Here is a 12,240-nt window from a genome sequence, read left to right on the forward strand (position 1 = left end):
GCAAACAAACGAGGCACATCTTAGCTCCCCCCTGACCAAGATTGTTACTTTGTTCGTTGGACATACAGTATGTTCTTAACACCACTTACTACTTTTCTTTTCGCCAGGGCCTCAGCGCCATCTTGTGGCATTTCGTGGTTTCCCCCTCCGCGAAAAATGTGAAGATGTAAATTTGTAAATAGTGAACCAAGGGTTCAAAATGGCAAATAAAAATCCCCAAAACACTCATTAATCCTTGCGTGCCAAACTGAGCTCTAATGAGCGTTCGGGGGGGGGGGGGGGGGAGTTTTTCTTGAACTGTAAAGACCAGCAAGTCTGAAGTTTTCCTCCTTTTTCTCATCAAGAATTGTCAGTGGCACAAGACAGACGTGTATTTATTTGAGTTGGGGCATTCGGCGGAGGGAAAGGGACTCGAGCTTGCGGCCAAAGCCATGAGGAGCCATGGTAACGCTGTACTGAGCTGACACGTTCAGCTGAATCACACACACACGCACACACACACACACACACACACAACCGCACACACACACACACACAACCGCACACACAAAGCCACTTCCCAGACTTTTCCACAGCTGTCATATATCTCTGTATATGTAGCGCTAATGGAGGGATAAAGACTATTCTGTGTACTCTGAATGTGTGTGTGTGTGTGTGTGTGATTATTTCTTTCTCTATTTATTTACTTTTATATTTGATTTGTCTCCTTTACTTTCGGGAGTTGTTTCTGTCCACGAGCCAGTATCTGAAGAGAGACAGACACGCATACGCAGTTCCACGTTGGTGCGGGCTCGTGCAGAAGGGGGAAGACGTTAGTAGCTGCAAAAAGTGGCACACAATAAAAGGTGTTGTTGCAAACTGCTTCTGTCAAAGACGATAAACTACTCCTGGTAATAAGTTGTAAGTAGTCCAAGAAGGTTTTAGTGCGGCGAGACCCCCAATCCCTCCAACCACCACTCCCCCTACATACACACCCAGAATCTCCCTCCCGCACACCCCGCATGTCATATTCTTCATTATCATGCTTCTTTGTTTTACTATTCGAGCTGATATCAAACACAAATTAGTTCACAAGGGATGCTGGAAAATATTTTTTTTTTATATCAACTGATTAAATTGTTCTCATTATCTCGTTTTTCTAATCATATTTATGACGGTGATGTGTCAACATGATATGAAAACGACTACATGGGGCACAGTAAAAAAAGAAAAAAGAAAATGATTGAACTGCAAGAATAAAGTAGATATATGAGGGAGGATTTTTGTTTTTTAATCTGAACCAAATAAAGTCAAAATGTTATGGGAAAACGGTCACAATTTGAGTTGCTGCTCCGTGTGTTTCACAGCGGCAGTTGTTTGAAGGTTGATGATTACCGATAAAGTGGGTGCTAATTTACCGTAGCCCAGACATGACATTAATTAACTTTTTCTTTCATGACACTTCAATATAACTTTTGATCATCATCCTTACCTTTCGTCGATGATTGGCTGGTACAGATGACATGACGCGGTCTTATAGTGGGCCGCCGGGAAGCCTTGCGGTGATATGGAGCTTGGCAGCCCCCAAAAAAAAAAAAAAAAAAAAAGAGTGAGAGAGAGAAAAAGAAAAACATGAGAAATGGCTGAAAAGTCAAAGTTTGTACATTGATAAATCAGCAGCGTTAATCTGAGCAGAATAATGAACTGAGGCCACACGGGAACAAATGTAATAAATGTGAGCGTCCACCCTTTAGGACCCCCCCCCCCCCCGCCCCAACATTTGCATTGCAGACGTATGTATCGTGCCGTAATAGATGACCCCTGCGGGGGTGGCGAGGCGCTGTAATGAAAAATAAATTCACACTCAGTGAGCGATTGTCGTTCTAAAGCGGGACATCAGTCATGTGGGACTTTTTTGCAGAGTCTTGGTGCAGGCGGGGTGGTGGTCGCCCCCCCCCCCCCCCGCAATGAATAATTCATGCATGCTATCCTCAACTGGCATAAGTCATTTGGACGGCAAAATCTACGGGCTCTTGGCAACCTGTTGATATGTCAGAGCTTCATTTTGTTTCCAGTCTGTGCCACCAAGCCAACCACACACGCATTAGCCACTGTATGTGTCAGAGTTTTGATTCGGTGCTTGTCAAAAAAATAAAATAAAAATAAAAATAAATAAAACGAACGGAAGATTCCGACCGCCGACATTGGCTCCCATTTTGGAGCGCACCCACCTGAGATGAGCGGATACATTTGGCCCGTTAATTGTCGCAATTTAATGTTTCATCATCTCTGCTAATGACTCATTTTTGACTATTTTGGTTTTTGAGCTTTTTCTCTCTCCGAAGTTCAAGAGCTGCCCTCTACATGGACTAATCCCGATTTACCGTGAATAACGTAAAGTGTATAAAGCGTGCGGAGCAACGCGGCGACCGTAAAAGCTTCTCAAATTGGCGCCAAAGTGCAGTTGGGGACAGAAAGTCTGTCAGGTGGCAATTTTTTACAAAACTGCCCCAATGTCAATTGGTGATCCGTGGGTTGGCGGCAATGATACGCCTCCAAAAACTGCAAAGCTTATGTTGTCAAATACTGATGACCTCACGTCGATCGGAATGATACCTCCAACGAAATGGAAAGAAGAAAGCAGATAGTGACTTTTGGGACCAACGTGTATTTACGGATGTGGAGTGGGGAATGAAGTCGGCGCTGCAATTTTTTTTTCCAATTTCAGGGGTATGATCACAGCCTTTAAACCGTGGGGAGGCAAACTTTTACTCGGGGGGCGGGGGGGGGGACATCAGCCAAGTCGTTTGTGCTTTTGCTTTGAACCTGTTGAAATTCTCAACATTCTAATGCATTCAGACTAAAGGAATACGTTTCTGCTCTTTGTGCCAATGTTGCCGTTCCATATGAACGATCTCAAAATGGAATGGAGGGACGAAGTCGACCGACAATTTCCACTAAAAGACACAACTTGTATTTCATTTCAGTGAAAACAACTTTAAAATATAAACTTTTGACATCCATGGCAACAAAGTTCGTTAGCGCAACGAAGCAATCAAGTTGTTTGCCCCAGTTACATTTGCTGCGTTGTTTGTCAAAGATGTGGGAAAGACGATTTTCACAAACGCAAAAATATGTATGTTGGCGACTTGTCCAATTTAAAAGCTTAAAATCAACGTTTGTTGCCTTCAAATGTTGTCCTTTTTTTTAAAAAGCGTAAACACGGGCTAACCAACATTAGCATCAATGTTACAGTAAGTGCAACCCCACCCCAAAAAAAAGTAATTCTAAACTCGACGCATCCAAACAGAGCATACAACAATACTTACAAGCGTATAATTCTCTCGGCTACAGTTCAGTAGGGGAACTTCTCTGCCTATTCTTCGTGCGCTTTATTACGTGGCAACTCTTGCGGTAGACTTGGCATGTTGCAGCATGACGTGGCGCTGTACTGAAGGCGTGCCAGTCTAGGTTTACAGTTGCCTTCATGCTGCAAAAACAAAAAAACAAAAAAAAACACGAACATGAACAATGAAGTGCCATTTCACGTGGGAACACAATTTTCGATCTGAACTGAACTCGATCGAACTGAAGACACACGGGTGGTTATTATGGCTGGACAAGATAGATTTACAACTATTACTCATCTAATCCACATTACAGGAGAAAGCCAAGCTCCACCTTAGGCACATTGTTTTTCAGTTTTTCTTTTGTTTGCTTTTTTTTTTTTTCCTGCCGCTCTGCCATTTAACAGCAACAGAGTGCAGTGCATGCGTCAAATGTTGCACAATTGGCTGCGATGCCAGGGTCGCATGACTCACAGAGATCTCACACGCAGCCGAGTCAATTATGGATGAGTTCAATGAGGATGCGGACACAAAAGCGAAAAACTACTCGAGATAAAGGCCGACGGCTGTTGCGCACGCCATTTGGAGACGCGATGAAATATTGGTTGCGGTGTGAAGTCGGTAGGATGCAGTAAATTGGAAATTCCATGACGTGGAAATAAATGCTATATTAGTTTGCGTGGACCAATTTCTGCGGGCACCTTCATTGAGAGTAATATTCCCCGTCACATGTCAAATAGAAACGTTTAAGTATCCTTTTTGATCGGATTGAACCTAATTTCTGGGTCGACTTGTGTGGTTTTAATTAGCAGTTGGGCATTTGGGATTTTGCTGGAGGGCATTTCATTGGCGCTCATAAAGGAAACGCTTTCCAGCAAGCAGCTTCCACCGTCGTGGTGCACGGGAGGTCTCAGAGCCGCCTGAGCGACTGCCACTCCCAATAAAGAGCGTATTGATCAGCGCGGCGTGGCAACAACACATCTCTGCGTCCACCATAAAATATTCTGTTCCCTCGCCGTCTTTATGTGCCGATAATTTACCGCGCGCGCTGTACCTGTTTTTTAATTATTTTTTTTTTCTTTCTCACGACAGTATTTGTGTACAAGCGGGTGCCGGTGTCCTCACTTCACCTCCCCCAATCACCGTAAATCCTGCGCCTAACTGACTCATGCTGTCAATATGCGTGCGCGGCCACGACTATAATTTTTTGTCAGGCTGTCCTGAGAGCGGGGATATTTATACGCGCCTTCTCTCTGCGTCAGCCTAATGAACTGGCCCTAAACACAACATTATCACTTACGCTCGCACGCACAAGCACGCGGACCTGGGTGGGGGAAACTCCGGCCCGTGGGCCACATATGGCCCAGAGTGCAGGTCTTCTCCGTAAACATCGCCTTCCATGTCATGTGACCACATTCATGCATCATTTTCTTTTTACCGGATCGTACGCAAAGGCTCATTTTCTCCGACAATTCGTCTTCAAGCTATCACCGTACTTTGAATGAGTGCACTATGAGTCAAAAAGATGTTGAGTGAGGCCAACATTGCACTACTGTCATTCCACTTTACGACAACAGGGGGAATCTGCGAGTAAATACAAAAGCCCATTAGGAACATCTTTTTTCGGTGACCATCACTAAAAGAAGTTCGAAACATTTATTGGACATTCATGATATCCATCTTAAGGTCCATCTTAAGGGTACTAGTGTGCTCTTCGTCCTCATTAGTAGGACAACTTGGGCATACTAGTACGACAGCGATGTGATATGAGCCAATGCAAATTTGTGCATTAGCTGCATACTCCTACTACTACGAGTGAAATTCTAAGTGTCACCAGTAGCACACAGGTGTCGACGAGTGCAGTTGTTGCCCTACGAGCGAGGACAAAAGTGCGCACCGATACCTAAAGTGGAGTACCACGGGTAATCACATAAATGCTCAAACAGATTTTTTTTACGAGTAAGACTTGGTCGTTCTATTAAACGACTTTATTGTCCAACTTGTGAGGACAAAGCGCATACCCGCTGTGAGTTGTGAAGTATTTCTCAGCGATTAGTTTCTAGTACCCAACTACCCTAAATTCAAGGCGGTCGAGTCAAATTGGCAGTGTTGCTTCTGCTGTCCGGATAATCGCAAAAATGCCTACTCGAGATGAAGATGTGAAAGTCCTTCCACATTTTCTCGGAGGTGCTTCAGGGGTTGTTGGGCCTTGTCGGAGTTTGTCGCAAGCGACGGACTGAACAAAAGAGAATCAATTATCCAATGATCTCTGCGCGTGTAAGGCCTGCGAGCTGAAGCCCCTCGTCTTTCCTGGGGCTTTGAATAACATCAGAACAAGGCGAGGAACAAGGTGGCTTTCCCTTTTATTATATTTTTTTATTTTTGGGGGTGGGGAATACCACTGTGACCCAAATTCTCAAGTCGCGAGACAAATCCTTCAGCCACTTCTTCAGTGGTGCTGAAGAGGAAGTTGAACTCGGGGTCGTGTCGTGGGGAGGTGTGTGTGTGTGTGGGGGGGGGGGGGGGGGGGTTGTCAGGGATACATGGACATTTTCATTCTGCCACGGACAGCAAGAATCTGCCGAAAAAGGTTGACAATTACATACAAATGCTACAAGATGCTGGCAAAGCATGACTCCCCTTCTCAACTCACTGCAACATAGTTCCTTGGCACCCAGATGCCACATGGTTGCAAAGAGGCCAATTTAGCATCAAATAACAAGGGAGAGGTTGAAAAATAAATCTGCGAAAATGTGAACTTGTGACTGGTTTGTCTTAACTTTGAAGGATTTGATGTCTTTTTCCATACGGCAAATTTGGCTTCTTCATGTACCGCATGACAATTTCTTGCAGAAGCGTGCTGCCTTTGCGCAGGAAACAAAAACAGTGTTGGGTCTTCTTTCCCTTTGGGCTTCTGTGTGAGTGCGTAAATCTGAGAAGCGACACAACCAATGACGTCCAACCTTGTTGCATTATTGACACCGCAGCTACCAAGCAGCGTCGGCCTTGAGGGAGTCCTGCTGAGTAACGATTGTGGGAAAGGGGGGGGGGGGGGGCGAGACTGATTTTGCCGATGGGCACTCACATAGAATTTAGAGCATGGGGTGTTGGATTAAAAAAAAAAAAAGCAGCAGCAGGAAAGGAAAAAACAATGAGTGCATTCCGAACGCTTTGAATGTGTTCATAAAATTCAGCTCATCAATTATTGACAGGAAGAGAGACCAAGGGAGATGCACAGACATTGAGGAACACGCTTAACACGTCCCCTAAATTCATAGAAACTCCACTCTAAGAATCACACCCATGAATAATAATAATAATACAACATTCACGAATAAGAAACGAACTTAAAGAGTGAAATCTGCTAAATAATTCACTTCATCTTTAGAAGACGTGCACAGTTTGAAGGCGGTGTGAGACGGACGGTATTCAATCATGCATTCAAATCGAGACACAAAGAAAAGGAATAGAAACGTTTTTCGCTGGAAACAATAGGGAGAGGAAAAAAAATCAAAAAAGCAAAAAGGTGTGTTTCAACGCAGTCAGTGCACAAAAGGTCAGCGGGGGTTGCGCCGTTATTTTCGGTTGAGCGTCTGCGATGAAAGATGAAATAGAAATGTTCAAATCTCCCCAGACAGAGAAATGAAATGACAGAGCTCTTTCCTATTAAGAAGGCTCCTTGGCTAGCGCACAACCAAGAAGAGGACTGGGCTGAGAATCACATCTTGTGGAAAAAAAAAAAGATTTATCATGATCCATATAACAGCATTGACAAACTTGAAGTGTACCACGCAACCCCTATGGGCCCCTAACCATGGACATATTTTGACCCGTTTTAGGGGTGCCGGAGCACAGGGCCGAACAAAAATAGCAAAAATCCAAGAGGAATTGACACCCAGCCAAAATAGGCTTCACGAAGTCACAAAGGGGTGGTGGCAAAGCACTACTTTGGTCACAATTAATCTTCTCAACCTGCTTCAACATGGTTGCTTGGGCAATAGCATGTCACAAGATGGCGCAAAAGCACAATTTATGGCTAAATGAAGCTCTTCATTCGACCCTGACACAGCTCCTTGGCACCAATATGCCCCAAAACGACGCCAATATCAAAAGTACTAGAATAACTGGTCAACGGAAGTATGCTGGAGTTACAGAGAGGCAAGATTTGCATCTCAGGGAGGACCTACGTTTAGCCTGGGTTGTTACAGAGAGTCTTAGCGTGTGATTATTTTTTTGTTAATCAATTCTTTTCTGTTCAGGGTAACATTGTAAGATGTGTGTAAAATGATATTGAACTGTTTTGAGATTGTTAAAATTCCAAATAAAGACAAGGCCTTATTTCACGGTAAAAAAAAAAGTACATTTGATAAGAATTTATGATAGGAAAAAATATTTTAGAAGAAAAAGCTACATTTATGTGAATACATTTTAATTGTTTGGAAAAAAAGGCCAAATTGAAAAGGAATAAAGGTGAAATTTTAGGCACCACCAAAAAAAGAGTAAATCCTTAAAAATCATTCGAAAAGTCACAATTTCATGAGAATAACCATCAAAATATGATGAGAAGTCAATTGTAATTGTAATTTTACCCCCCAAAAAACAAATATTCTATCATTCCATTTAAAAGAATCATTCGAGGTTCCATTCCTGAGGTGACCAATTCAAAACGTCCTTTTGTTTCCACTCAGTCACACGACTCGAAGCAAATATGTCCCATCCCTTATCAAACACAAAAAAGAAAAATCACGCTCCGAAAAAGGAATGAAAGACCTGAGAGAATAATCAAAAGTTGCATGTGTGTCTGATCTCGCCCCCCCTCCGCAAGCTGCTCTTTTCTTGGTGAATATAAACTACTTACATGTGTCTCTATGTGTGTGTGTCTCTCTCCGCTCAAGACGCATTTGCCAACCAAATTGCCCCCCCCAAAAAATAAATAAATAAAAATCTTCCAGGAGGTTTGGAGTTTCATGCCTCGCCTTCAATATTTCATAAGACAATTTGCATAAGTTCAAATAAGAACTCATCACCTCGGCTTTTGCATTTTGATGCGATGTGATGTGATGTGCTCTTGACTGATCGTTGCATTCGTGTTCGTTCCCATCTACCAAATCGTCACTTGGCAACAACGTTATGCTTTGAAGAAAATGAATTTTCCAATGATGTTCCCGTCCACCCAAAGTTATTTTTATATTAGAGAGGGGTTGGGGGGGGCACATAAAAATACAGATTTTAAAATAATAATTTGGGGTGAAAAAAACCCGCCATCATTATAAATGAGGAATAAATGAGAAACAAATTCCTCAGTGTTGCTCTTTTCTCACATAACCGCGGCCTGTACTGCGTCGCGTGTGTACTTTTGCCGCAATCGGGATCGTGGACAATTCATCAACATTAGCGAGAGATTAACCTGCTCACCCTAAAACATCCATCACCGGCACATGCGGGCACACGGGCACGTACGTGTTCAGCGCCCCGGGCAAGGGCAGCGGTGCCCGGGCATGAGAGGGGAATTATGCAAAACACGGCGATGCGGTGCTGGCAAATACGCACACACACACACACACACACACACACACACACACACACACACTATCTTGAAAATCTATTTTAATTCCATCCGAACACCTTGACACCTTCGAGCAAAGTGAAAACATCATGCTCTGCTTCCACATCATGACAATATCGGCAAACGGAAAAAAAATACAGCTCAGTCAAATCGCAATGTGGCTCGTGGCGATGGAGCTGCCCTCCTTCTTCACTCTAGTAGTCCTTCTGATCAAAAAAGATGGAATGAAATGCATGACACCGGTCACATGGATCCCAAATTAAAGCCGAAGTCCTTGGGTCACAAAAAATTGGCCGATGCCGGCTCGAGTTATTGGAAATGGCGATAAAATATCTGCTGACATGAGGAAAAGTACAGTCCAAAATGGATGGAGGGATGGAGTCAGATTAAGATTTAAGAGAGAACCGGGGTCTCCGGTCCAACGCTTTATTGATTAATTCATTGATCAAGTGTCCATTTTTAGAAGTGACAGAGGCAGGAGAATTAAAGTGAGTGAGGGGGAAAAAAAAGAAGGCGGGGTTAAAAGAGATGGTGAGAAAACGGGGAGTCGTTGCAGCACTTGGCAGCCTCGCGCCCCTCCTTTTCGCTGTTTGCTAGGGTCGCCGCGGCAACAGCGAGCCAGGCTGCTGATAAGTTTAGCAGATGGTGCGAGGCTGACAACTGGGAACTCGTTGGATCGCTTCCTAGTGGCAGTGAGTGACTGCTGGTTGGAAAATATTGATACTGATGGGTTCTGGTGCCCTGCGATTGGCCGGCGACCAGTCAGGGGTGTACCCTGTCTCCTGTGCCAAAGTCAGATGGGATAGGCGATAGTTCAACCGCGACCTCATCAGTTTTAGTCACTCCAGTTCAAAGATGAAGCAGATCGCCATTTTCAGTTTGGATTCGTATCGCTCTAGGCTTCCTCATCATATAATTTCTGGGGAAACAAAACCACAAAAAAAAATGCCCGAAGGAAGGCTAAGTAGCCATCGCGGGCGAGAAGAGACCATGCAAACGCCACACAGGGAGGCCAAAGTTGTGAAAGTCAACCAGCGACAAAATAGACGCCCCGCTCGTCCGTGCTGAAATGAGGAATTTTCACACCTAATTACGCATGCTAAGGTGCGCTGGTCTGTTGCCAGAAGACACTCGATGAATGATGACTCCGCAGGAGGGAGAGGGGAGGAAAGCGAGAGAGGGTTTGCGCTCGTGAGGAAGGAGAAAAATGTGCTCAAGCGCAGATCAGAAATGTGCATTTGCGACCATTTAACAGGAAGATAAATTGCACGTCGGCTCCCCCGCCGAGAAGTGGAAACCGGAAGCGAGGCGAAAAAGTCCGCGTGCTCGGAGGCAGCGGTTAAAAGTCAGGCGCAGATAAGAACCTGAAGAGACAAAAACGGATGGAGGGGGGGCGAAAATAGGAGGGGCATCACGGGGAGCGCGTGCTAACGCAATGGCGAACGCTAACATTCCTGGCCGAATAGATCAGCTGGCACGAGGAGAAAGACAAACACGGCAGAGGAAACCGCGTCTAGACTGCTCTCACGCACACACTCACAGATGCTCAAGCGACCTGCTACCATGGACAATGTGTGCAAGCGCTGCCAAGAACAGAAAGAGAGAGAAGGATAATGCTAGAAGTTCGGGAGGTAAAGCATGACAAATGGGCGCGCGGGCCAGTGGTGCTTCATCAGTAGAGGATGCTAACGTTAGAGGATGCTAACGTCAGTAGAGGATGCTAACGAAAGTTCCCTTTGTTTATTCTTGGCTAAAAAAAACATGGAAGAAAAAAGACAATATGTTGTTTATTTTTAGATGTTTTTTTAAAAACTCATAACGAGTCACATATGTAAGGACAAAAAAAAAAAAGTGTTTGCCTGAACATGGACCGTGGTCATTTCGATCAGAAGTGACGAGTAAAGATTTGCGGTGATGATAACTTGTGGTGACACTCATCTGGGTTTGGGATCTATGATTAATCCACTTGCAAGCTATTTTAAAAAAAAAACGTCAGTATGACATGGCATTTGTTTTAGTCTATGCCTGAGGTTGAAGTGGAAATCCACAGACTTAAAATGAAACTGCTGTTAGGCTTCCAGGCTACACGAGGATGGTAAGATTGGCTCTTGAATAAACACGGGTGAGTCACACTTCTGCACTCGATACAAATGCGTGTTGTTTGTCATGCAGTCCTGTGTGAGTCAGTTTCCTTATTAGCGGAAAAAACGATGAGTCGCAGAACGACACCAAGCTAAGACGTTCGAGTCGATGCCAACACGACCGACCAATCCAAAGACTGCAAAATAAACGTAGGAAGTCGAGAGTGACGAACGACCTTGAGTCTCTTCAGAGGAAGTTTCTGCACGGTTGGGAGGATGGGGGATTTCGAGGGAGCAAGATCCCGTACGGTCACCTGATCCTGACCTCCATGTGAGCGAGCGCCGCTTCCTCGCAGAGCTCCCCCGAGTGATTGACAGGTCAAACGGGCTGTGCGCTGATTGCTAATTGGTCTCAGGTACGTCCAAAACTTCCAATCAGCTCCACTACTTGGAGTGGAAAATAGACTTCCCGTGACACCCCAGCGAGTTTTCTCTTGAATAGCAAACCTCGAAGGTGACCCGCTCTCCGGGAAGCCTCCAACAGGCCACGGAAGATGCCGATCGTGATCTTATTAGACACGATGACAATTTGGCGAACGGATCTTATCTGCCGAAAGTATCTTATCCGTCCCGTGCCCTCTTTTTGGCCACCCACCTGTTGGACCAGCAAATGAAGACTGTAGTTGGGATGAATTGGTTTACCGATACACAGATTTACAAATGTACCACTTGAGGTCAAGTCAAGTCTAAAATTGCCCACATAAGCCTGACTCGAGACAAATCATATGACTAGAGCACCCCCACCCTTCCGCCCCCATTTTGAATATCTTTACGACCGTATTTTTGTGTCCCAACAGCTAATACGAGGGCAGAAGTGTGGACGTCAATTCGGACACCGATTACAGTGAAACTCTTCTACAACAAAACCTACATGGGCGAAATGTGAAAAAATATTCATGCATTAACACGATTCCCACTCTCCAGTAGTACAGGAGGTATTTGTTATTGTTAGATTCAGACACAGCATGAACGTTTCATTGCTAAAAGGGCTACAAAACGGACCTTTGGATGTCAAGCAGCTAAGGCAAGAAGCGCTCTGATCCTGGAAGAGAGAGTAAAAGTGATCAAAATGAAACACGGAGGAAGCAAAATAAAAGACATTATCCAAGAAATTGATGTAAGTGAAAGTGAATGCTGATCGTAAATTTTGCAATTTCTTTCCCTTTTTTCTTTCAGCAATAACTATATGAAGTGTCAAATAAATGTG

General features: G+C 44.4%; 1 long non-coding RNA gene across 2 annotated transcripts in view; it reads right to left on the bottom strand.

Annotated features, from left to right (window-relative positions):
• Positions 1 to 12,240, bottom strand: part of LOC127603806 (uncharacterized) — a 39,394-nt gene that overhangs the window by 17,271 nt on the left and 9,883 nt on the right. For both annotated transcript variants that reach the window (XR_007963128.1, XR_007963127.1), the window contains 2 exons: positions 3,309 to 3,469; positions 1,472 to 1,552 (listed from right to left, as the gene is read on the bottom strand). This is a non-coding gene — a long non-coding RNA (uncharacterized LOC127603806). The remainder of the gene's footprint in view (positions 1 to 1,471; positions 1,553 to 3,308; positions 3,470 to 12,240) is intronic.

The sequence above is a fragment of the Hippocampus zosterae genome, chromosome 7 (genome assembly GCF_025434085.1).
Source record: "Hippocampus zosterae strain Florida chromosome 7, ASM2543408v3, whole genome shotgun sequence".
In the NCBI taxonomy this organism is placed as follows: domain Eukaryota; kingdom Metazoa; phylum Chordata; class Actinopteri; order Syngnathiformes; family Syngnathidae; genus Hippocampus; species Hippocampus zosterae.